General features: G+C 47.8%; 2 protein-coding genes across 2 annotated transcripts in view; one reads left to right on the plus strand and one right to left on the minus strand.

The window, feature by feature from the left end:
- The window catches only part of LOC135898919 (mucin-2-like), a 119036-nt gene that overhangs the window by 87083 nt on the left and 4424 nt on the right, over window positions 1-27529 (minus strand). The window lies entirely within an intron of this gene.
- Window positions 19825-27529, plus strand: part of LOC139057434 (uncharacterized) — a 167337-nt gene continuing 159632 nt past the window's right edge. Inside the window, exon 1 of the mRNA XM_070535690.1 lies at window positions 19825-19919. The gene's annotated coding sequence lies outside the window, so the exon portion shown is untranslated. The remainder of the gene's footprint in view (window positions 19920-27529) is intronic.

Genomic DNA, 27529 nt, shown 5'->3' on the forward strand with positions numbered 1-27529 from the left:
CAGTATTCGCGACACGGGGGAACGACGCACGTAGTAGGTGAGAAATTTTCACGCACGTCAGAAGAGGGTCACTGCCGCGCACACATTCCGGAATGTGCCACGATACATAAGCCTCCTCTATAGGCCTCGAAATTTCCTTTCACTTGCCGAGGTACGTTCTGCCCGTCGTCGTCCTGAGTAACGAATATCCGACAGGGTATGTAACATATTTAGACACACAGCCCGCGCCATGATGCGACGGCCTCTTCTTGGCTCCGCGCCGTCCCTGCACGGACTTATATCAGCTTGCAGCTTAGTCGCGCGGCTGATCTCGTCTCTCTAGGAAAAGGTAGTCTCCGCCGCCGTTCTTGTTTAGTCTTTCCTGAGCTCTAATCTCTGGCGGTCTCTCTCGCGCGCGCTCTTCTGCCCTTCTCTTTCTTATTTTGGGGGGATCACGTGGGTCAGATTCTTACTACGGTCCGCTTCAGAGGGAGAGAAAGACGGAGGAAGAGGGCCTTGAGAAAAAGCACCGTGAGTAGGAAGCCGCCGTGCGGGCATTCATGCCATTCCTCTTCGCCCCGGCTACTCTCATGCATTTCGGGCCCGTACGGCACGTGCCCTCTCCACTCGTGCTAGCGGAAAAAGTAATCTAGATAAATGAAGAAAAAAAGAAAAAGAAACCCAGAGGTGGAGTAGTGCGCCGAGAGCAAGATAGGCGGGAACTGTGCCTTTAAAGGTTGAGCCAGCAGGGAAAAGGCTTAGGCAACGCAGCGCTGCCGGGCAAGGCTGGCTCCGATTTCTTTCTCTTCTTCTTCTTTCTTCAGCCGTTCCTGCGTTGCACGGGTCACGTGCGGTGGTTGCCATTGTCAATGCGAAGTGGTTGGAAGAAAAGAAACGAACGGCCCGCGTCCTGGCAGGAGTAAACCGAGTGAAAGTGGAGGCAGAAAACAAAACGCGAATAAAGGATGGTAATAGTATGAGGTCGAGACAAGCCCATTGTTTGTATTCTCGCCTCAAATGGCTGCTTTAGCGCCCGAAAATAACCGCGCTGGACTGCGCGATGCAAACACAGAAGGCCGCGTTGTGTGTAGAGCCGCCGGACCGGAGGTGGCAAAAAAGCCTTTTCTTTTGTCGCGCCCACCTCCTCCTCCCATGGTCACAGCGTCGCTTACTACAGCTGGGTGCCGGAGCGTAAATTTGGAAACAGATCGCAATCAGAGGAGCTCCCCTCACGACAGAGAGAAGAGCTGAAAGGTGAGCGTTCTATTTGCATTGTGTTGTGCCGCGTTGATGCGGCCCCTCGGGCTTTGGTGAGGCTATTTGCTGTACGGCTGCTGTCTCTGCCTGATATGTTGCCAGCCAGCGTGATGAGACGTATTTGATGACGTTGGCGATGACGTTGCTGTTGTTTTTGCACAGGTGATGACTGTGAGCTATATATTTCGCTAGACCGCCTGATGGGGTGTTTTTGATGACGTTGGTGATGACGTTGTTGTTTCTGTTGTCGCTATTGTGCTGGTGCAGTTGCTTTTTTCGGTAAAGCGTGCAAGCTTGAACATTTAGTACTTCACGTTCAGGCACTTCCGTGAGTCTGTGAGTTGAAGAGGGCGTTTTCAAGACATATCATTCGCGTCCCGACTTTCATCACGTATTTATCGATCAGAGCAGCGAAGTCGGCGACAAAGCGATTTATTTTTTCTTTTTTGTGATGAATGAGTACGTGAAATGTTCAGATGTTTGATCGGACGCCCAGTAGTCCAGAGGCGAGCCAAATTTTGCTACTTCTCCACCTGTCTTGAGTTACGGCTGGTCGAAAAATGGCTTGAGAAGTGGGGAAGTGAGTGGGTCTTGTCAGACCCTTGAAACGGCTACCAGAGTGCTACCAAAATTACATATGTGAAATAATGCGTCCAAAGTATCTACATGTGTTCGCTATGTAAAATAAGCACAATTTCTTCAAGCACACAAAATAAGCAGGCAAGCTGTAGCTGCCGAGGCTATGGTGCTACTGACTGCCGACTCCACGAACGCTTTATGTAAAAGAGCCAGTGCCGGACGGCAGCAATCGGAAAACCTGCGCCAAGGAAGCCTTCCTCGGTCCATGACGCACGCATGACGTTGCAACGATCACGCATAGGTTCTCTTAACAACGTAATAAACTTCAGTTTGGCGCAAAGTGAGTAGCACTTGCTTCAAGGGGCCCCTGCCTGTAAGCTCAAGACGCATGTGCTGTCATCAAACTAAACTAATGTGCAATGCTATGCTGGTTGTTCCGTCAGAAGGACTGCGGCATTCAATGCATCATGTAAATTTGTCTAAGCTCTCAAAATGGAGTAGTGTGTCTTCTTTCTTTTTTCGCCGACGCGTAATGGCTTATAATTCAAAATAAATCATCTTAAGTATTCATGTATTTCAAATCTGCTGTGCGTATAACACGCATAGAACCTACATGGCAATAATAATAATAATAATAATAATAATAATAATAATAATAATTCGTTATTGATGCGCTTAGTAACTTCGGCTGCAATAAAAAACAGTCGCCCTACATTGTTGGAATCACCGGCTGTCTTATAACTGCTCTAATGACAGGAAAATGAAAACAACAGAAACGAGCATGGCGCAACGCACAAGAAGAGAAGGGTACATGATCATCAACAACAAAATTATCAAGAAAGACCGCTAGCGCACAACCCATTATTCGCCGCAAATGGAAATGAAGCTGCCGCGGCTGAGCATTGAGGGCAGGCAATTTGTCAGAGATGCTGGAAATGTTGCGAACGCACCAATACGTTCGGCGTGGCCGACGGAAAAGAAAAAAAGAAGAAAAGTTAAACGAAGGAAAAAAGGAGACATGCCACGCGAAGCTCAAGAGAGAGAGAGAAAAAAAAAGAGGAGACAGTGCGACGATTGATGCAAAAACTCGTTCGCCAATAATTCTTCACGCACGAAGAGCAGCAGCCTATTCGTGACTGCGATCAATCGACGGCTCGGAGCAGCAGCAGCAATTCCGAGTTCATTTGTATCGTAATTTGGCCAGGCGTGAAGGCGGAAAACACGGTCAATGCCTTTGGGGGTTGGTTGGCAAGTGCGTGCGTCTTCTGCACTTCTTTGTTATTACTTCTTTTTCGCTCTGTTCTCCGTTTCTTTTTTTCCGTGCCGCTGAGGCCGCTAATGAGCCGATGTCGTCGAGTGAAACGCACACCCTCCGTAGCGCTGTGTCTCGCTGTCCGTCTCTTTCGGTCTCTCCGGTTTTCACGAGTCTGCGCGGCGGCTCCCGGCCGTTTGTGTTCTGCGCGAAAGATCGCCGTTGCCCGGCGGTATAGCGCTTGACCCCCGGCGTACAGCGGAGTCACGCTTCTGTCGTTTCCGCTCACACGTACGCCCTTACTATACGCCTTCGACAAAGCATGATGGTTTCATCGCGCCACTTCTTCTCTAGGATGGCGATCGTATAAGGATCGAGCATTTTCCTTCCTTCCTTTCTTTTCTAATCTTCCTCGCACGGTTGCGAAAGTCTCCGAAGAAATGCCGAGAAAACTGAAGGAGCTGTCGTCGTAAAGTGAGACGATGGGGGAGGAGGGAGATCTGGCAGGTCATGGGGGAATTCGTAGTGACGGGGATATTGCTTGAGCTGTAATTTCGCTGGAAAATTGATCGCCATTTTGTGGATCGGACGTGTAAAAAGCACGGTTTTGATCCATAGAAACAAGTAGCACAATGGGTTTGGTTTGATCTTTTCCCTATATTGTGCTCGGGCAGGAAGTACTTATTCTGAAATCCCAGGGAAAACTGTCCCGCTGTTGCTTGGTCTTAATGGATTTCGCTTACGACGGTGTTCATTACTATGTAGCTTTAGAGACTCACTTCTAGGGGTTAGTGGAGGAAAGTGCAGAGAAATGTGGGTTTGACTTTTCTTGGCTAGGTTTCGAAATATATATATATATACATATATATATATATATATATATATATATATATATATATATCTATCTATATATATATATATATATATATATATATATATATATATATATATATATATATATATATATATATATATATATATATATATATATATATATATATATATATATATATATATATATATATATATATATATATATATATATATATAAGTTTGGTTTAATCAACTGTCTATCTCAGTATACTTGCTGTACACCGCATTAAATGTACGCTTGTAACGCCGGCACTCCACAGCCTTGCAGCCTGCAACCGTGGGAAATGTATTCAGTTTTCAGTTTAAGCAAAGGTTGTGAGATATGCTAATTTGTAACAAGTAGTCTTCCCCTCTAACATTTAGTCTCACGGATAAATTTTATGCCACGAATATTTGTGTAACCACTATGGCCTCTTAAAGCAGTTTGGTAGTACGCTGTCATACTGCTTACTTTAAATATTCTCACTGCGTGAAGTCACTCGAAAGGGATCGTCAGAATAGTTATATGACCATTGCGATATTCACCTAGAAACTAGTGATACCTCTTCATACGAAATATGATAACCGCCTAAGCAGTAAACAGAGTGAGGTTACCTTCCAGATATGGGTGTCACTTGTCTTAGCGACAATCTCCTTATCTGTTTGTTCTGTGTTATACTGCCCGTCCATTCAGACATCGCAGGCTGTAGTGGGCTCCTTTTAAGTTTTTTTGCTTCTTTTTATGAGTGCATTATGCTAGAGGGGTTGAGAAAACATCACACTACCCCATTCAATCTCTGCATTGTTCAATGACCTCGAAACTTTGATAACACAGTCACTTTCGCCCACCTTTAGAATTTTGCTGCAATTCCAATTATTCCTCTTTTCCCTCTTTTAACATCCTTCCTGTTATAGCGTTTGACTCCTGTCAGCGTCAGTGGGCAATCTGCTCGACATTTTTCGCCCTAAATCTACACTCTGTTTCATTTTGTTGCGCATCCTTCGTGTCATGTCGTGAGGCCGATTGACTTTTCGTGAGATGGAACGATTTCGAGAAGAAACGAAAATGTCAATGTGGGCAACCCAGATTTCCTCCGAAATTTTTGGTTGGAAACGCGTGTCGGAGCCGTGCGGACGGGACGCCGGCGGCATAGCTAGTTCCTGGCCGGAGAGTTACTTCCTTCCTGGTTACAGCATAAAAGAGCGTACCTAGGGCCTATCATTACTCCTCGCCGAATCGCGTGGTCCTGCAGCTTCAGCGAACCTTGAGTGTACTAATAAGTAGTGTGAGAGGATCACGCATGTTCACGCTTAGTTAAAACAAAGTATAAGAGTATGCCACACGCGCTCACGCTTATGGGCGTATATGTGATACATAAGCATAAGCAAAGCAATAGAAGAGAGAGAAAGGGAAAAGAGATAGTATTGACGTTATACATCTTATCCGTAGTTCAGCGCCGGCGGCACTGTCATGCCCTTATTGCCGCAAATCGCTCAGATTTCGAAAGCGATTATGCTTTCTTTTTGGCTTCTAAGAGGCACGCAAACCACACAGGTGCTTCTGACATGGTGGAAGTTTCTCCGCACAATGAACATAAATACATTAAATTGTTAGAGCTGTGCCGCCAGGTGTGTCATCACTGCCTGTCGCACCCTTCTGTTATCTCTCAACGGACGGGAACTTCATCGCAGCGTCGAGAGCACATCCTTTTTTTTTTCGTATCGTACGCGAGGTTGTTGCAGAGTGTGTGTTGCGCCTGATTTGCATATTGCACGGGTTAGGCGCTTAACGGCAGTCGTCTGGGGTCGACATTCGCGCGTGTGCCGGTGAGTTTCATCGGCTGAAGGTATCCGTCTACAATATCGGGCACGTGCGTCTCAGGCGTAACCGGCTCGACGAAACCATCGCAGGCGCCGTTGTGCTTAGAAGGAACGGGGGAGGAATCTATGGGGGCGGCAACGTGGAGCGGAGATGCATGCGTGGCCTCGACCCGACAATAGGGCGAACTTGCCCGTTTAGTTTTCCCGCCTCTCACCGACTGTAAGACGAAGTGGTTGTTTGTTTCTAGAAGAAGGTTGCTCTCGACAGTTTGTTACTAAGTTACAGTGAAGTTTTCGGGAGCAAGGAGAGCCGAGCTATTCGCGGTGTATACGTACGCTGAAGTGACTAGCGCAAGAGTGGTCACGGGACACTAAAAAGGCGACAAGGACAAGCGAAAGTGTTCCGTGTCCACTCTTGCGCTAGTCACTTCAGCACGGAATACCAACTAGCCCGGTCTCACACCCTGCTTCAGTATACGTACGGTCTGGCATGGTGGCCAGCAACGGATTCAGCCAAATGTGCTTTCTCTACTATACCTCTGATGCCTAGGGTGAAATTTCGGACACGGGAAGAGTTTAGAGTTGGCCCACTTACGTTAACGTCCCCTTCCACACCACATAAAGAGTATTTGAAAAAAATCCGAGGACACCTAAGCACTCCTTACGAGTTGCGAATGCGAAAGCGTTAATGTCCAATTGAACGCCGCTGAGGGGTCCTTCGAGTTTGGCGCTACGAGCAACGTTTGCGTTGATGCTCGTTCCTCTCGTCGTGTATTGGGAGAGTTCACGACGATGGTGGATTTCGCTGCCTGCCTTTCGCCCGATTTGGCTGCGTTATTACGCTGCCTTACTTCATCTGCGGTGCGCTGGCGTAGACGGCCCATGTTTCGCTGCTGCCGAGGTTGCGCCCGCTCACGGTGTTGATGCTTCAGACCCCGTAGCGGTACGTGCTGCCCGAGCCAGCAAGCGCTTGCCAGCGTCACGAGCGCACGAGAAGCGCTCGTGATGTGGTGTTGTACCCAGTGGGAAGTTAGGTGCCGTTTTTACGGTGCTTCACACGCTGCCGGCTTTTTCGCTCAATGGGCAATTTGACTCATTCACGTAAAAAAAGAAAAAAAAAACAAGAGAGAACGAGAGCGCTGGCAATTTATTTAACTGGAGTAAGGGCTCGTTCTATATTTTGCTTCGTATACAATTGTTCTCGTAGGCCCCAGTGGCATATCTTTACTGACCGGGCACAAGCAGGATAAGCTTACTGCAGCGATGAAAACGGGGGCTCTCGAGAATGAAAAATACTCTCGCAAGAAAAAGGAGTAGACAATGTTGACAACGTCTTTTTCAACTTAAAACTTTTTTGCGCAAACAAACAGGGACAAAGAATAGAATTGTTTGCGGATAAAAGTTTTAAGATGAATCTGTTCCAACTAGGCCGACTCGCAGTTATGCTATTGTCTTTTTCAACGCACGCATAGTAGTAATGGGATCGGAATATTCACTAAATTCCAGGTTTCAGGATCTGAAACGTATACGTCAGCTGGACCGAGCTGGTGCGTCGCCTGTTTGACATCTTATTGCCCCGCCATACAACGCTGATGCGTCGGTGGAAGGTTGCTAATTAATTTGATACTTTGTAGTATTAATGTACGTGAAGTGTCGAAACCCGCTTACGAACAACCTAAAGCCCGTTTCGGACGTGCTAGCTCATTCATCGCCTTCTGCACGTATTCCGCCACAGTTGTTTGCGTCTAAATGAAGAGCTCTCTTTCTCTATATAAGAAAGAGAGCTTCTCTCTCTCTCTCTCTCTCTCTCTCTCTCTCTCTCTATATATATATATATATATATATATATATATATATATATATATATATATATATATATATATATATATATATATATATATTAGTCATATCATAAGAAGCCAACAAACACTGACACCAAGGACAACATAGGGGAAATTACTTGTGCTTAATAAAATGGAATAATGAAACGATGAATTATTGGGAATTAAAGTGGATGAAAAAACAGCTAGCCGCCGGTGGGAACCGAACCCACAGCCTTCGCATTTCGCGTGCGATGCTCTACCAATTGAGCTACCGCGGCGCTGTTTCCCCATCCACTTTCTTGGGTATTTATGTGTCCTAGTAGAACCTTGGGAGTGTTAGCCAGCGCCACCACTCACAGACCTTGGCGGCGGACGTGGAACGTCCTTCTTGCCGCAGGCGTCACGAGAACGTGATCTAGCTAGCAGCTAGCCGCCGGTGGGTTCGGTTCCCACCGGCGGCTAGCTGTTTTTTCATCCACTTTAATTCCCAATAATTCATCGTTTCATTATTCCATTTTATTAAGCACAAGTAATTTCCCCTATGTTGTCCTTGGTGTCAGTGTTTGTTGGCTTCTTATGATATGACTAATAAAAATCGGGCCCTTCGGTTATCCCCTTTCTTCTCGTGTATATATATATATATATACATATATATATATATATATAAAAGATTGGGGCGTGCTTTACGAGAACAGTTACACATATTTATATCGACGACATAAACATGCACTAGAGGTGGCAATAATCTTCCAAAGAAAATAATCAACTGGTCTATAGTACGGAAACTAAACGTTACTGCGTAGCCAGCAAGCAAAAAAAAAAAAGCACATGGCACGCTTGCCCAGGACACGCTTGCACATAGGCTAAACAAATTTGTACAACATCACTGCGCTTTGAGAGCTGTAGGCGCCGGCAGCAGACAGCGGTATCACACGGCTGTTCTAGCTCAGAACTTGCCTGTCGTGACTATTCATAGATAACTTTCGAGAAGTAGCTTCCCGCACTCCAACTCTACTTCTCTTTCCGTGCAACTTTCACAATAGGCTTTTGTCAACGATCTTTTTTTTTTCTCATTGTTATCAAGGGCCCTCGCTCCTTAATTGCCGACTGTCTTCTCTTCCTAAAAACATAGGGACGCGTCTATTGTGCACCCATATCTCGGGCGGCAGCGCGCAACGCAGGGGCGTCTAAACCGGTCAGCCACTCGGGAAGCATACGCTCGTTTGAGTCAATGCGCAGTTTCGTCGCAACGGCGACTTGTTGATGCGGGAAAAGAGAAACCGCTCACCTTACAACGCCCACTTTGCGCGCACTAGGAGCGGAGCGGGAATTCGGTGGGGCTATTAACTTGGCACGATGTGGTGGTGCGTGTGATTACGGAAGCGCCGCCAGCTCTTCGGTTTGGCGCTTTTTAGAAGGGAGGAAAGGAGCTGCTTCGCGGCGTTTCTTCGGCGTCGAGATTAACGGCTCGACTTCGAGGAATGCGTAATGTCGCGAGGGAAAACAAACGTCTTCGGACGGATAATTAAGAAACGCCGTACAGTGGGGCCGAAAAGCTGTCGAGAGTCCCGGCCTAAAAGTAAGACCAGCGCTTTCGAGCCGGATGTAAACATCGCTCTCGCTATGCACTATTTTTACGGAGTAGACCGAGAGCCGACATTTTGGGCTGGTAACGCTGCCGCTTTCTATATGTAACGACGAAACGCAAGGTCCTACAGTTGAGTGGTACAAATGAAAATTGTTTATGGGAACGACAATTGTCATCCCTGTAGCACGAAGCTACAAAGTAAACCCACATGCGGATTACTCAAAAAAAAAAAAACAAAGGAAAGGCAAGAAAAGCGTCGCAGAAGAAGCAAAATTTGGCCTGGTCCGGGGTTCGACTCTCTGAGAAACCCGTATGGCTTCCTTTTGTAGCTTCGTGCTACAATAGGGTTGATGACAATTTCCTTTTTCATAAGCGTTCCTCCACATTGTCGGTTTCACCTGCAAGCAGAACTGATTTGACATATTCAGTACCCCTATGGTTCGGGTTGTCGATCAATTCGGCTTTGCTGTGTGATATGCTAGCCTCCTGGTTAGCTCACATGGTACAGAGAGAGAGAGAGGGGGAGAGAGAGAGTGAGTGAGAGAGAGAGAGAGAGAGAGAGAGAGAGAGAGAGAGAGAGAGAGAGAGAGAGAGAGAGAGAGGGGAAGGGAGACCATAAGGGAAAATCAGGGAGGTTATAACCAGGCTGAGCCCGGTAGGCTGCCCTGCACTGGGGAGGGGGAACGGAGACTACAAAATCGGAGGAAAGATAGAAGTTCAAATTTTATACAGCACACACGCAGTCAAACGTTGATCGTCAATCGCAAGCAGAGAGCTGCGTAGAAGCTGCATTGTGTTAGCGTCTTCGCCCACGTTTCTTATACGATTAAAGCTCGATCTAACAAAACCCGATGTTACGAAGTTCCCCATCTAACGAAGAAATTTCAATTCCCTGGCAAGTACCCATAAGGTTCAATACTGTTATCAACCCGAATTAACGAAATTAGCTTGCATTAAACCCAATTTGATGAAGCTTTTCCAGAAATAAATCAGTAAAAGAATATGTGATTTCTTTCTAACTTTGACGCATACGGGTTTTTCTTCGAGTGTGCGCTCTAACGGTATTGCGTTTAAACATCTAGGAACTCTTATCACGGACCTAGCTTTATTTTGACTAGGCCTCACATAGCTCCCAGGCACGGAACAAGGGAGTGTTATGTACCAGATGGCGCTAGGGGCGGCGGTAGTTGGGCCGCCCTCGCGGACTTTTTACACTCGCTGACGTGGGTTAGCTTCAAGTACAATGCCGTGGTACCTTTTGAGTGTCGCTACATTACAATTTTATATTTCGAAGGACTGAAAAATCCTTTACTCGATTTTCCGAACTTCCCGATTTAACGAAATAATTCGAACGTGGTCATCACTTCGTTAAATTGAGTTTCAACTGTATCTGCACTCTGAGTCACCGAGTTCCTTGGTTAATTAACGTACAGCCTGTTCGTGCGCACCGAAAGACAAACTTGGTCCTGTTGAGCTTTAATGTTCACCCAGCTGAAGAACTGACCATGCAATTCACGTTTGAAAGGTAACGTCTTGGGATCGTTCAGCAACCATGATCGACATCTCATTGCGATCACCATGGAAAACGTAAGCTGTCACTCGCGGCTGAATATTTTCTCTCGCATTTGATATCGGACGGAAAACCCGTCAGCGACGAACTTGTGACCTGTCGGGGAAAGGTACACAGCGGAGAATTTGCGTGTTGAATGCACCCGTAATGGTCAAGTGAGGATGGGGATATGCACGTGTCGTAGATTTACGCTGTTGACAAATAGATAACTGGTAGCGGCAAAATTCAGTTGCAGTCAAAACAGACGAGCACTGAGGGCCAAGTGTCACGTGGTGTGGCTTCCATATTTGTGTCATACAATTTCTCCATTTGTGCAGACTTCTTGCCACAAGCAAATGTGATTTGTTATACCTTGCTAGGGCTCGTATGACCGTATGACGTCATCTGCTTGGCGCTTTTCCCCAAGATTTCGTGCGCTAAAGAAAAAAAAAGTTCAAAAATAAAACGATATTGTGGCATCGACACAACCTTCTTTTGTCTAGCATAAGCATTTGGAGTGATCGTTCGGGGACATTTATGATTATACGGGTTTAGACTAGGTTATTTTCTGTTTTCATCTATCTGATGAACACAGAAAATAACCTAGTTTATCGGGTAAACATTGATTGTTTGGATAGAGAGAGTTTTATAAGGTAATTTTTACAGGCGATGCAGCATTGAAGTGTCACGTCCTCTCCGCTTCACATTTCACTGCGACTCCATTGCATTTGTAAAGCACTGCATCGACCTTTCCGGTATATGTTGCAAGCATTTACGCGTCGTTTAGGTGCGTGTGAAAGACGTACGAATGAAAGTCACGAAGTGAGAACATAATGGGCGGCCCGCAGCAGTCTTTCTTACTCTGTCGTGACACTTTGCTGTCGTAAACGTAGGATGAACTGTGCACCATGTACCTCCGAATGGCTCACAGTCACAATACAACTGTTCCCTATCTTCAGTATACGTCAGTATATCATAAACCAAGACCAGCGCTACGTTCCTGTCTATTCAGGACAAAAAAGCTCGCGCGCACGCAAACACAAACACACAACCGACAATGGAGCCACGCAAAGCGGTTCTAAATTGGGCTTAGTTTCCGCACTACGTTCTCCCGCGCGCAACGCATATAGTCCACATAATGTTCCCGCTGCTCGGCTCATTGAAGACCTGGGACTGCTTCGTAGATAAACCCGTTCCCGACGACTGGCTCCCTCCCCTCCAACCTTCATTTATCCCATCTTTCTTTTCTTTGGCTCATTGTTTTCTTTCCCCATCTTGTTTCTTTTTCTTCCATCATTGCAAGTTCGTGAACGACGAAACGTGAGCTACCCGCACGTTTGTTCCCTTGCGGCAGCTCTTGTCCCTTCGTTCCGACGTTGTCGCTCGTGCTTGTCCACGCTGTCTATCGGACCTATGCGCAGAGCCGCCAGCAGCGGGCGGCAAAGCTGCGTCGCTCTTTTTTCCCCCTCCGTGTTGTCTCCGATCTGTTCTCTTTTTACGAGGCCACTAGGCATCCTTCTCATGCAATCTTACCTTGCCCTGCCCCCTTTCCACTTTAGAATCTGTTTCTTCTCGTGGCGCTAAAAAAGAAGTGAAAGTAGTTTCGGCGACCAGGCCCGGATGGAAGACCGACTCGGCGGCCGAAAGACTGGCTCCCTCCAGGCACGACCTAGGAGGCACTCGCTTCTATGGCCTAAAAGCGGCGTTTAACGTCGTTTCCTTCTGGGCAGAACAGTAAGGGTTCTTTGTTGTGGCGGATCCCTTCCTCCTCCGTCGTCGCCTTCGTTCGTCCTTGAACTTAGCCCCGTAGTCGTCGTCGTCGTCGTCGCCGCCGTGCCCTCATTAAAACGTGGACTGATGAAGACGTGCGTGCACTGGGAACAGATCAATCGACCCACCGCCGGCGACAGACAGTCCGATGATCTACGCCGCGGAGATTCGGCACTGCAGCACACTGCCGCCTGCGTGCAAACGACGAGCCTCCAACCGGTATCGTGTATAATACAGCGTGCCTGCTTGTTTGCGGTGGCTGGTGTGGTATCGGAGTCGTGCGATGTTGGTGCACGACCTTGCGCTCACGCAGGCAGCGGCGCGCGTCCACGTGTCCGGGGGCAGTGACTCAATTTGCGAGCTCGACCTGATGTGTAGGAAGCTGACGATCGACGTAGGCGTTCGGCACCGTCAATGACTAAACTATCATTATGAGGCATCGATAGTGTCTTATTAGAAGGAGCCATTGAGCATCCTGTGCCACAAGGAGCAAATCGGCCGTGGTTGCTTCGTGGCTATGGTGTTGTGCTGCAATGCACGAGGTAGCGGGATCAACTGCCGGCCACGGCAGCCGCATTTCTATGGAGGCGAAATGCGAAGACACCCGCGTACTTAGATTTAGGTGCACGGTAAAGAACCCCAGGTGGTCGAAATTATTCTGGAGTCCCTCGTTACGGCGTGCCTCATAATCAGATCATGGTTCTGACACGTAAAAGCTCATAATTTAATTTTAATTTTGATAAGGAGCAACTACCAAAGTATGCAAATACAGGTCTGTGGTCTATACCTGGCAAACGTATATGGACGTTTCATCGATGTAGATACTTGCCAATATTTAAGCTTGTGCGAGTTGGCAAATTTTTCCAGATAGAGAGAGAGAGAGAAAAAAAAAGCTTGTATAGAAAGGCAGCGTGGTTAACCAGAGGGGGTTCCGGTTGACTACCCTGCACGAGGGGAAGGAGTAGGGAGATAAAAAGAGAAAGGGAAAGGAAGGAGAAGAGAGAAAAAGAAAGAGGGACGAGCACAAAACTACCGCGTACGCTATAGAATGGTAGGAGGCGGCGTCCTTAAAGTCTATCGTGAAGGCCCGTAGACCGCAGGAATCTTAGTAACGCGAATAAGGCCTTCTGCGCGGATGTTCTTTTGGAGCACTAGCCTAGAGCTTTTAATTCTGATAGTGGGCGATTGTCCAGTTGGTCCGTCACTCTGCACAGCACTTGGCTCTCGGAACTATAGCGCGGGCAGACACGGATAATGTGTGCGAGCGCGTCTTCACAGCTGCATGGGTATACCCTGTGGGGCTGTTGACCATTCCAATAAGGAAAGCATATGAGTTCCTAAATGCAAACGCTTAGCCGCAGATGGTACAGCATGGCCTGTTCACGTTGTAGCAGTCCAGGCGGTGGATGTATCTGTATGTCCGGAGACAACGAACGCAAACGACGCATGGTGAAAACGTTAGAGCCCCACATGGGCAAATTACATTCGCGGAACATCAATCGCAGCCGAGTCACAGCGTCGATGTCGATGTCAAGCATATGACACCCCTGAGAAAATATTCTTGAAGCAAGTGACGTGGGATGAGGCTTGCAGTTTTTTTGGTGAACACCTGGGTATTTAAAGAAACAATCCTGTAGGCGCCAAAGTAAAGGGAAACCGATTCTGGTCGAGTTCGCGACAAGTGATCGAACTGTTTAGAAATGTGTGGCTTTAATAATATTTCCGCAGTTAGCGAACTTCTTCAATTATTACATAACAATTTCCTTCTTATTTGTTTATTTTGATTAGTTTAATACTAACCATCACAGGGCGCATGACTGAACAAAGCCCTCCACTTCGCCAATTAGATGCTTAACCAAGCTACCAGAATGAGGGTTCGACGCTATCGCGCCGTCGCTTGAGGCGCCGGCCTCACGAAGTTTCCTGGTGATCTGTCATGTAGAACCCATCTGTGACGCAAGATGCTATCACGGGATGAGAGAGCACTGAACAACCTTCCTTTCTGTTCGCTACAGTAGCAACCGGAGCAAATCGCGCAGGCAAACCGCCCATTATTACTCTGCGTCCGTTCCGCAACAAAGCAACAATGCGAATGGACTCGTCTGCTGCTTATGCACATCGCATTGCTCATCCAGTTTAATTAGATAGTTGCGTGCATTGTATGCCGTGTGCGGGGAGCGCCCGCACAATGCGCAGCTTCAATCCTCCGTCCCTTCGGGAAAACGAAGAAGCCGTTGCCGTGGGTGTTTGCTCATTTTCTTGACTCGCGAAGAGAGGACACTCTTTGTACCACAACTTGAATGAACGACTCGCCTGGTGATGCTAGAGAACTGGCCATACTTTCAGCGCCTCTGTCATTGCTCTGTTCGGGCTTGGAGACGAGCTGAGATGAACGGGCCGTCGATTACACTTGACGAAGGTTTCCGGGTCATCAATGCATTGCGCTCAGCGTTCAGCTTGCGAAGTGTCGATTAATGGCCAACAATGAAGAAAGGTCGTGGGTGTGACCACTGATACAAAAGGAGCGATGAGGCATCCGTGCCCATACAGACGGAAAAAATCGTTTTCTTCGCAAGACACCACGCACACGCTGAGGTGACAGAGCACCAAGGCCTCCTGACAGGAAGGTATTGAAGCGGAGCTGTGTGTGTACCGAGAGCATTTGTCGGCATTGCCTCGACTCGACGATGGTAAGAAGGTTAATTGCTGACCCGGCGCCATTACAACCGAGCGCATCAGTGCTCCGGCTGTAGGCTCTCGGAGCACGAAGTCAGGCCACGCGGTCCGCGCCTGTTTGCTCTAGTTTTTCATCGATGGCATGTCTGACTAGAGAGAGTTGCTTGAGAGGTAGTTGGCTTACCATTGACTAGAGTAAAGCAACAAAGAGTGTCGTGAACATCGGCGAGGGGGGATGAAACAAACACGACACGAAAGCAAGCTTGACACAATCCCTGTGTCGTGTGTGCTTTCTTCGTGACTGCCGTGTCCCGTTCTGCTGCTTAAGACAACTCGGACGAGCGGGGACGCCTATACACGGGGGGGGGGGGGGGGGGGTGGCTGTCAGACGCTAACGTCATGGTCATCCGAAGCTTCTGCTGGTATGAAGTACGAAATTACCTACTTTGAGCTAACTTTCGCATTGAACTTGACCGCAAAGAACGGAGTTGGTAATTGCAATTCGCATTGTTTATATTTATGCAGCTACAGTTTCTCCTGTTGTCGTCTCTTAATTATACAGCATTACCACGACATTGCTATTTATATTCGCGTGGTTAAACCGAAGGGAATTAAATAGCGAAAGAACAACAGTTTACCGTTGCACTGTAAGAAAAACGAAGTTCTTGCGTTACGCGCGCTCTCGAGCGCAGGGATTAGAGAGACGGCCGCAGACTTCGCTCGCTCGACTGAGCAAAGAGGATTACCATCGTATCCGTTACTGTTATACTGTCGTGTCAGTTTACCAACAGGAGACACTTGCGTAACGTTAGGCTCGTTGGCCGATTAGCACAATGGCCCGCGTGGAGATATTTCCGGACGAGGATTTCCTCGTACAGAGCAGGCGAAGGCACCTGTCCAGTCGATGTCCTAGACAACTTCGCGTCCGAACCGAACTGCGCTTTATTCAACAACAACAACAACAAAAGAAAAGCGCACATGATAAAAGAAAGCGGCGGTGATCCGCTAGGAAGACGTGGACGCTTCCTCGTCGCCACTTTATAAATGGGAAGCGGAAACTGTGACCGAGGAACGGACGCTGTCTGATGGCCAAGTGGGCTTACACACACAACGGACGCAAGCGATCGTTCGACGCTTTTCGAGCCGGGAAAATTGTTTTTTTCCGGCAACGACGTTTGCTTGTTCTCTCGAGTAACGGCAGTATTAGGGCCTTCCTAAGGAGAAAGGCCGGCGCGTTGCTTTGTACGTACCCTCCCCCCACCCTTCCCTCTCCCAATCATTTTTTTTTCCTTTTGACAGGTCTCTCCGAAGAAAAAGCTTAAGACGACACCAGCATCGGGAAATATCGTGAAAGTAAGAACCACAGCGGTCTACATCATAGATAGGAAGGTTACTCAATAGCTTACTCGTCTTTACTGAAGTTTGTGCACAAAGAAATATTAGCGTTCCTAGGCCACGCCGGCTGCTCCTTTGTTTTAAGCAATTCGAAACAGCCCGTGGTCACGTGACACAACACGATGTCTTGGCAAGTATACACGTTACGTATACAGACGAACGAACGCGTGTGCTCAGGTTTATACTCCGCGAGCAGGGCGCACTTTTCGCGTGTACATGGCCGGGATGATTCTCGTGCAGCTCGAAAGCACTTTCAAGCGATAAGCACAGGCGGCTTCATCAGAAGCACTAGGCGAACTGCTTTATATGCACAAGCAATAGTCATAAGAATGAAACCAAGTGGCTAACACATTTCTCCGTAAATATCCTAGGCTGATATATTTTTATGAAAGGCTCGGCGATTACCGGAAGCTTAACAGCAAAGGGAGACAAATTTGTTTTTCGGCCCTCTCACATCTACCTCCTAGCGAAATGCAAAAAACTCTCGTGCGCTTACACTTATCCGTACGTGTCAAAGAGCCTCCAGGCGCGTAATATTAATCCGGAGTCCCTCACTACGGCGTGCCTCATAATCAGGGGCGCGATGGGGGATCGTTGTTCGAAACGCACGTCCAGTTTGCGTTAAGTTTCGCCTCACGCGATTGGCCTAGGCCGCGTCGACGGGTGTGACTGACGTCATCGGCGCGGCCTAAGCCAGTCACGTGAGGCAAAACTGAACACAAACTGAACCCGCGTTTCGAACAACGATCTCCGATCGCGCCCCTGATGATGGCTTTGGCGCGTAAAGCCACTGAATTTATTTCTTAATAGTGACCCGCTTGGGGGATGTCATCTTAGCGGCTTTTAACATAAACTATCTTGGCGTTAGTGTTGCTTAATGTACCGATACTAAAAAAAAAAAAGAAACAGAAAATGATGGTAGGGGGGCGAGCAGGTAAATTGTAAGAGAAGGAGTGTGAGTTGGAATGCCTTGTGCAACAGCAGTACAAAAAAGAAAGGAGACACGAAGCAATTACAGAAAGCTGCTGAGGAACTTTCACCTCCAAGAATTCCTTGCCTTCTCCGGTATCCGCGATGCGACCTGAATTGTTAATCGCTGTGCGCGTTCACACGTGAGAGGCTCTTACCTTTAACGCAGCATGCCGCCGCAAAGTCAATGCACCGCATTCCGAGGGTTTCACGTGACGAGGTCGGAGTTACATAACCAAGAAAAAAGCACTTCAAACGCGCTTCTACCCTCAAGCCCACGTCACCTTGCGACGCCCTACTTGTGGCTCCCTGTGCACAAGTAATGACTGATTTGCGCCAGCGACGCTTAACAAGTTTTCTCCGACAAGCCTGATCGCTCATTGCTGTGCACGCTTTTCTTTAGTTTCCCTATAGGTGTCGTATAAATGCGCAATTCGTCGTATACGCGGGACCAACCTTCATATCTGTCATCGTCGTCGCAGCCAGTGTTAATAGGCTCTGAAGTAACCCGTCAATTTGGCGTTGACACGCAGTGTAGTCATTGGACTGCCACTGCTGTCTGGAGCCTAGTAATAAGACGCCAACAAAAAGGCGCGAATATTTGTCTTGTAATTGTCTTGTCACACAATATTCGTCTTGTCACACAACGTTCCCGAGTATAAAATTCTCTTTTTGGGTATTCCTTATCTTTTGTTTGTTATAAAAGCTTTGGTTTTCAGGTCGTAAACAGAACAGAGTAGGTTCTGCGCGCTGGAGTACAAAAGAATGTGTAATTTTGTCGAAGTTCTTGAAGACAAGCCGTGGTAGCTTAGCGACAATGGTGTTGCGTTGCTAAGCACGGGGATCGACGCATGATCGAATCTCCGTCGTAGCGCCCGCATTTCGACGGGGGTTAAATGCAAAAACGCGCGTGTTTTGTGCATTGGGTGCACGGTAAAGAACTTCAGGTGATCAAAATTATTCTGGAGTCCCTCGCTACGGCGTGCCTCAAAATCACTTCTTGGTTTCGGCACGTAATACGCAAGAAATTAATTTTAACTTAAGTTTCTTGAATCGTAGAAATCGCTAGGTACATAAGGTAACCACGAAATTGTGGCTTCTCGAAATCTTGAAGAGTTGATAAGTTTACGGTTTCCTCAGGAAGCAATTCAAACTGCTCCCTTTCTGCTATTTTATCAGAGGGAAGAACGATGGGATATTAATTATGTGAAACTAAACTAATACTGTGAAGTTGTACGTGCTGCTGCACTTGACGATACACGCGTGACGGCTGATAAGTGGCACAACAGTGTTCCGATTGATAACGCTCAACGTGATAAACCGCGTGTACACGCTTCAATGACTCGAATGATAAGGTTTTATTTAGAGCAGCATTTCGATCGGTCTTAAACATACGAGCGGAAGTTCATACCAGCAGTTTGCTTTTTGCGTTCTTTTCTACGTAGCGTGACGAACAGCCATGAGAGCAACGCTAAACACCCCTTAGCGCAGCTTTTTAAAAGAAGAAAAGAAAGAAAAGGAGAAAGTGGGTTTGCCATTAGGATTGCTTGGCAGGTGTTTGGATGCGCCAGGAAGTCTTTACGGAACGCCGATAAGTATTAATTGTTCTTGCGAAACTTGGCCTGTCCGCCGGAGCACTGCAGTGCTGTTTCATCTACTGACGTATTGTGAATGCGGAAGTACTTTGTTCGGACGCACGTTCGACGCGTTGGCTCTGCTTTTCGCTTCTTGTTCGTTATTTTGGATTGTGCACTTGTTTCGTCGACTTTGCGTGCACCGTGTAGCCCTTTGGAGCAATTAAGCTAGTTGCACTGACGGCATATCCGTGTTACGAAAATTAGCCGAATGGCGCGCGGCTTGGGCCGAAGGTTCTTTTTAAATTACTTTAGTTATTGTTGAGGTCTTTCCTTTTCACCTTAGACAGACGCGACCAAATTTGCGAGTCGACTTCCTAGGTCTCATATTTCTTTTCTCCCCAGCGATTTCATGTTATCCAGCGATCTTTCGCCGTGGCCCGCAATAGATGGCTCAGTGGTTTTGGAGTCTTGCTGCTGAGCACGGAGGTGATGGGGCTTGTTTCCCGGCGCACGCATTCCAGTGGCGGCGGAATGCGAAAACGCTCGTGTACTTAGTTTACTTAGGTTTAGGTGGACGTTAAATAAGATCACGTGGTCGCAAATTATCCCGCAGCCCTCCGCTAGGGCGTCCTTCGTAACCCAGTTCCGATACGTCAAAGCGCATAAGTTGAGTTTTGATCAACCGTCGGTTCATTTACCTACCGATTGGTTATCCAGTGGCCGGTTGTGCATGACTTCGTGACGAGACACACATCTTTAATTATTTCTCCGTATTAGGGCGAATTGTATGGGCGTTCTACGTGCAGCATTGGTCAAGAGAAAGAGAGCCCTGGTAAGTATCAGTGTTGCTTAGTTCTCATTGTTTCGCATGGCGCCCGTCTAACTTCTTGCAGTATAAAACTCTGGAGGATGAAGGCGAGAAGTCGGTCCCATCAGCAGATGTTTTGAGCAGTGGCATTGTTACGGGTGGCCGACGAAGTGGATTCTTACACGACCCCGCAGTGGCTTCGTTTCCTTTGACAAGCGCTGTGCCTGCCTGTTTAAACTGAAAGTATGCTAAAGGCCATCGTTCGCATCTTGTCGGCGCATGCATGGCACCGTCTACGGTCTTCCGGCCAAATGCCAGTGCTCACCTCTAGAATACGATTTTCCACGCATTGTTCAAGAGGCACTGCCGTGAGTCGACATGAATTCTTGCTTCCGCTTGGCAGAGCAGTTTGTGTTTGTCGCTTAACAAGCAAAAAAAAAAATAATAATAAACAGCCCAGATAAAAAGGCACGTTCTTGACGTCTTCCTCCAAGGCGTGTCTCAAGCGCGGGTTCGAACGGGCCCAGTTAATTCTGTCCTACAAAATGATTGATTGCCCCACACCCGCTGTGTGCACAGGCGAGTCGGGGGGGCGTTGTTCACTGCCACGCACAGCCTAAGCAATAGTGCGCGCGCGCGCTGATCCACTCTTTATTCTCGCTCGACGGCGGTAAAAAAAAAAAAATGCTCGAGGAACGTCTGCGTAATTGCGGGTTTGTCGTAATTGAACGAGGCCAATGGTGGCGCCCGTTCCGCTCGTCTCTGAGACCGAGGAAGCTCGGAGTTGCGTGTCAGAAGACCAGTCGGTGACGGAAGCCGAAACACCGATGTCGACCATTTCCTCCCGGCTTAACGATGGTTGCAAAGCAGCGTAAACGTTCGAGCTGACAATTATTGATGAAATGTTCTGGCCTCCTTGATGTATTGCCAGCAGCAGCAGCAGCTTTTTTTTTTTTCGTGTCATGTCATTAAGTGGAACAATGCAAATGTACGCCTTCTTAGTCTCTGATATACCTTACCTCCGCCGGAAACAATGCATTCTAATAATACGGGGACCGAATTCCCAAAGCTTTTCGTTCCTAAGTGCTGTTCACCATCGCTCTGGTATCTTCGCCAATATTATATGTCCAACATCACGATAGGCTAGCACCCGCTCTTATATACGAAGAGCTCTAGCGCAAAAAATTTATTTCTTTTTAATGACTGCCAGGACTGAGCACTTTTTCATTAAAGCGTTTCGCTGAAGCAGTTAGTTATTACAGGCCTTTTGCCCGCATACACACACACAAAAATTCTTACGCTATTATTGTTCGTAAATCATCGAAGATAGTCGGCCAATGGCAAACTGTACTTACGAACGGAAAGCTTTGTTCATTCGGCCTTAGTTCTTTTAACAGTATTGCCGCTCTAATAATCTTCAGTGTCAATATCTGCAGTCTTTCTTTTTTCAGACTGATTATAAAAGAGATGCTGACCAGCTGAGGTGGCATGAGCTACTATAATAGCAGTGAACGTAAAAGGCCTAAATAAAGCCAGAGAGATTCAGGAAAAAAAAAATTGGATTCGAGGGGTGATGTTCGCCGGCAATTCAGCACCCAAACGATCCGCATCAACAAAATTAAAACGACTGTAAGACACTATAAGCGCACACGAAACACAGCTTCAAGTAACCATAAGTAGCAAGATGGTGACGGAAAACGGGCCAAGTACGAAGGTTTGCCAAAAGTTCGCACTATTACAGCTGCCCTAAGGACCTAAGCAAGATAGATCTGTTAGTGTCTGAAGAGGAGATGAGAATCACGAGCACTTTTATATTTGCAACACATTTCTAGCAGCATCCCAAGGTTGTGTAGCCAGTCGTCTAATTACTATAATGAAATTTAACGCTTCAGTAAGAAACTTTCATCGCTCCCCATCTCACCTGGAATAGCATGCCCAATGTGTCACTATAGGCTAACCTTTCCGGATACTAATATTTTTTCTCTCTCTTTATATTGTACGGAATCTGGCGGACATTTTGATCTGCGCTACCACAGAAGTACAAGTTCCAACGCGGGAATGTCTGCAACGTTGAGAAGAAATCGATAGTCATTATCACTCGCCATATGGCAAAATAGACATTTACGTGCAACCTTAATTGTGCGAGTAAAGCATACCCGAATAGGCAGGTGCTAGATTTATTTAATATTGTTGACTGTGTAATGTTCTTCTCATATTCTATCGGCCGTGCGAAATCGTAAGCAGGGGCATATTTTGTAACGATCTATTTCATTTTTTCGTTCTTCTAGTCCTTCGTAACTGGCTGGGACTCCACCGTAACATTGTTATCGCTGGGATCAGCATCCGTACGCGATGAATGATAAAAAAAAAGAACGAAAAATAAAATGGTTCGTTACAAAACGCAGCCTCACATTATTTGTCTTCCGAAAACAAGGAAGTTCGAAGGAAGGCGATTTAGAACACGACGACAAGCGCGTAATCGCTCTACACATCTAAACGGTTCCTTTGCGTTCCAAGCCAATGAGAGGTTGATTCGCTGTCGCTAATGTGCTCTATTTTACCGACGATGTTGCGCTTGCTGCTGTTCACTCTGAATGGGTAATGGCTCCTTCGTGCTTACACTTTGCAGCACTGTGCAGTCAGGAATGTCGATTACAAAATAGCTGCCGCATCTTCAGGTTGCTCATAGTATTACGTTTCTCTTTGATGATGTGCACACATCCGGCTTAGCTAAACGAACTAGCACGACCGTTCGCCAGGACTCGGCGTCGCGGAAATATTTCATTGTTCAACCGGGGTGCGACATGCGCCTTCTCCCTTTTCCGGACTCTTCAGCGCATATATAGCATAAGTGCGCACCACTCGAGAGGTAACGAATACGGTCACACCACGCGATTCAGCTAAGACAGAGAGACACACGTTCGGCGAGCCAGCTGATCCGTAACGAACAAGCAGCAAGTAGCACTCCATGATGCAAGGCCCGCATGCCTGATAAACACGTCGTCCTCGCCGCCTGGGAATATCGAGTTACGGGCCCGACACGGGGGGGAGGGGAGGGGGGGGGTGTTGGTCGGTCGGCGCGAGTGGGGCCGCTCTGGGAGATTGTTGTGCACAGGTGATGTGCTGCGAACGAATCCGCGTGCGACAGGCTCGTGACGACGTGACCCCCCCTCGAGGATGACCCCTCGCCTTTGTTTCCTCGTGGCCGCCGGATCGTCCACAGCGCCTGCACTCGAGAGCGACCCGGATGGGCAGTGCGTGTTCGGAGGTGCGCGCGGCGCGTTGCCGGTGTCCGGTCCGTTGGTTGCATCAGCGGGTATGCGCACTCCGTTCGTCGTGACCATTGTTTTACTCTTGTACGCTCGCAGCGCACAGCGCGTGCTAAATGCGAGTCGTGTTCTTTTTTTTTTCTTTCTTCTTCCGCAGTGTGCGCGCCTGGTGCGTAATTTGCGAGCAGCTGCGCATGCTATTTGCGGGTTACATGTATGGGAAGCAGGTGGGGCGGCGACACCCGATGCTGTGTTTTTTTGTTGTTGTTGTTGCTGTTGCTGCTGCTGACAGCGCTGCGTTTTGGGCCAGACTCTTGTCATTCTGTCAAGCGTTCAGTTATGGCGAAACTGTTTTTTTTTTTGTCTGCTCCTCCGCCGGTGCGTGTGAAGGGTGAGTTATTTATAGAGAGCACGTTTTATGTTGGCGTTTTGCTGTCTCACATACGTGGCTTCGGCCCGTGTTCGTAAAGCTTTTCGTTTGTAAGTGCTCTTTCCCACTGGCCGACCGTCTTCTCCGATAATACGCCCAGCATTAGGATTGGTTGGAATTTGCGTTTTTATTTTTTTATTATTTCTTTATTGAATACGGGCACTCGTCTTTGTAGGCAAATCCCGAGTATGAAAACTTCGTGTATTTCTCTCATACAGTATCCACGTGGTGGGAGCTTCGCGTGCAGCAATCTTTTCTTATGTAGGACGATCACTGTATACGATATAAGATAACCTTTTTTATACGATAACCCTTAAACGGGTCACCCTTAGACCACTAAAAGCATGAGCATTAACACCAATCACACCTGACCTATACGAGAGTGCAATGTAATGTCCTTTCGATACTATTTGCGTTACTAATTAACTGGCTCTTGATGCAGTGACACTGCAGTGCTCGTCCAATACGAGCCCGGGAACTTTCGCACGAAATATGCATTACTCCTTTCACGAAGATGGGGAATATTGTGCATCTCTTCTGTACAAGCCCAGCGCAGAGTCAGATGAAATGCTACGCGTAGATACCACCATATCGAAGTGGTAAACGAACACCGATATTCAATAGCAACCTGAAGTGCACGGGATCGAATGCAGTTACCAATTGGTCCCGTATTCCGTTGAATTCTGTATCTAGAAAATTTGCAGACTCTTGGGCATTCAAGTGCAGAAATGTGTTACGATTTACTGTGCGTTTCAGCGTACGCCGATATCGATGTATCGCATGCGAAGACGAGAAAGACGAGCGTCAATTGAGCAGGGAAAGCGCTTATATGAGGACGCATGGCTTTGTATTAATTTGTCCCTCGCCTTCACGAAACTTATAAACATTCTATAATGGACGAATAAATCAAGCTGTTCAGCCGCGCGCTTGTCGACGGTTCACTGAAGTCTATACATGGACTTTAACAGTTCTATAGAAGTTCTCCATAAAAACTTCGAAGACTCAGCGGTTGCCTATAGACTGTCAGCACACATTTTGTAAGATGGAAATTCTATCTAATCATACCCTCCCCCCCCCCCCCCCCCCCCCCCGTCCTTCTCGAGCTTTCAAAATGTATGAACAGAGCGCTTAATTGTGTAAAAAAATATTCTACTTGTCCGCTGAAAATTGTTCAGCCCTGAATTCATTCGATGGCGGGTCTGTGGTGACGATTCTAACGGTTGAGAGAATACGCTTTTTTCCTTGCGCTATATTTCTGAAGCTCAGTAAAGAAATATAATAAAACGATAAAGAGAAAAGAATATTTGCGATATAATCACGAGGCTGAAGTGCCTTCATGCGTATGCTAGAAAGATCAGTCTTCCACTTGCGACGTTCCTCGTCGCCGCGTTGTGGGGATTCGAGACGGCAAATTAACCGCATAACTTAATACCTCTGTCGAGATAGAGAAATTCTTTTTGTTCAAATGTCATTAAGCTAATCTTTCCCCGCTGTTTCCTGCGACGCGGAAAACAGACGAAAAGTAAAAACACAAAGCAAACCAAAACAAAACAAAAAAAGAATGTCGAACAATGTCATGCACTGCCACGCGTTCGGCGAGCACGAACCACTGCAGGCGAGCCACCGAGGCGCGAGCCGCATGCAGCCCTGCGGGGCTTCCTTGCAAGACGGCTCGTGCTCTTTCCTTTCTACTCTTTTCAAGTTCGCGAATTCCGCGTGTGCCCCGCACTTCCTACACACTCAAGGGCCCAAGCGGAGCCCGCACATACGCACACACACATTACAATTCTCGACATTCACCGCTCCGAGAGAGTCAGCTGGCTCGTTCGTGTTCACCTTCCCCTCTCCTTCTATCTCTTTATCCCACCTTTCCCTTCTTCCTGCTTTATTGTTATTATTTTGTTGTTGTTGCCGGCGAATATCAAGCGTAGGGCACGTGAGAAGAATGCACGAGTGGCTAAAAGAGAAGGATGTAATAAGAAGAGTCACAAGAAAGCGAGCGAAGGAAAGCAGCTGGAAGAGGACAGCGGAGTTCGTGAAGACCAGAAGCGCTGAGCGCCCAAAAGTACGAGGTGAAGGACACTCACTGCCGCGGGCCCACGCGCGCACCGTGTGTACAGAAAACGAGGGAGTCGGCGGGAAAGAGAGATCTCGAAAGAAATAAAGACATCTGGCTTCACGCGCGCTCCTTAATCTGAAGACTTTCTCTCTTTACGCGGACGAGCCGTGGTTGGATTTCACGGATAATCGCCGGGGCGAGGGAGAGACACGGACCGACGCGGTAGCAGCACAGCTGTGCACGGATGGATGCGAGCAGCATAGGCGGGTTCGCGCGGTGTGTTTTTTTTGCGCTGAAGGGGAACCGAAGAGAAAGCGAGAAGAGGGTTAAACGGGGGAGGAGGGGCCGTTGACCGCTCGTAAGCGTTCGTTATACACGGGGGGCGCGGGAAACGTCGGATTGCCGCACGCGGCATACACCGTGACCGCTGCCGCTGCACCACTTTCCATTTCCGCTATGCTTGGCATCTCTTCTCTTTGCGGCTGCCGGTGCTGAACCGCTGCATACGGTGAGAAGAACGTGCTCGCACGAACCGAACCTTAATCACGAGGAGTATGTGTACCCTAGTTGTGCATCGGTCGACACGCCAAAGACCATCGCTGGCGATCGGTGTGCTCTGAACGAGAACCGTGCAGCATACCGTAAGCAGCGTTAGAGGCGATGGTGTCAGTCAGTCAGGCGCCTGCGAAAGGATGTTCGGCCATCCCTCAACACTTTATATCTTTGGTCGGAACGGAACAGACGACGCGATAGAACGGATGACGCGACACTGTCGACAATTCGGCATAGGAAGCGACGCCGAAGACCTGCGCGAAGAGCCCCCGACTAAGGATTCTAGGAAGTGCTAGAGATCTGAGCACGGTTTGAATTCTGTACCGTAAAGAATGCTTACGTGCATTGTCAACTACTAGTTTAGCGTCGTTGGAGGGAAAGGAGAATGACGGATTTGCAGGCAAGAAAGTGCGATTTAGGACGAAAAGCAAAGTACGGGAGCATCGCAAAAAAGAAAAAAAAAGATTTGGAATAATTCCCAAGGTGCGCAGCTCCTCAGTTTAAGGCGTCATGTGGAGTTCGCTGAGAAACTTCAGCTTTCTTTCCCCGCCCTCACACTGGACACCCGCAAGCTCCCTGAATACACACAACTCCACATTCAAAGAGCTCTGAATGAATACCGATGGCACATTCTTTAGGATTATTCTCTGAAACTTCATCAAAATTCTAGAGTGTTTTCTCTCAAGACAAAATCGTCGAGTGAGAAGTTACTGAGGACTGCAAACTTGCATTCTTGCTGCGGATAGCCTTGCACGTCACCGCTTGCCCATCGCAACGCTGCGTGTAATTAGTGAAACGGCGGTGCTACACCGAACAGCGTTGCGGTCCGCCCGAGGTGATTGCGGTGCACGCGTCACGCCTCTGAGTGTGCGGCGGATCCCACCTGCGTGGCCCGTGAAGAGGAAGCGATGCTCGCCGAAGTAAGAAGCACAATCGATAATTGAATGAGCCCGCAACAACCTGGGACGTGTTTTGATAACAACCAAATACCGGTGCCATGGCTTTTGTCTCGTGAAGCGCAGTTAACGACTACGGAGGCCGAAGAGAAAGAAAGGAAGCCGGAAGCAGTGGCCGTTCCCACGCATTGTGAGCGTTGAACGAAGGGATGGGCTCGGCGGTTATAACTGTTATAGAGAGCACCAAGCCATTTTATTTTCGGAATGTGTACTGCCTCCGGAGGGACGAACTCGTGCTTTACTTCTTACGCACGTCGATGTGGTGATATCCTAGCAGGCGCCTTCATGCGTTTAAGATAACAAAATTGTAGTCACTCAAGCGGTTTGCCTAAAGCAGTAGTACGCATTGCGCAAATAAGTAATTTGAT

The sequence above is a fragment of the Dermacentor albipictus genome, chromosome 3 (assembly GCF_038994185.2).
Source record: "Dermacentor albipictus isolate Rhodes 1998 colony chromosome 3, USDA_Dalb.pri_finalv2, whole genome shotgun sequence".
Lineage (NCBI taxonomy): Eukaryota > Metazoa > Arthropoda > Arachnida > Ixodida > Ixodidae > Dermacentor > Dermacentor albipictus.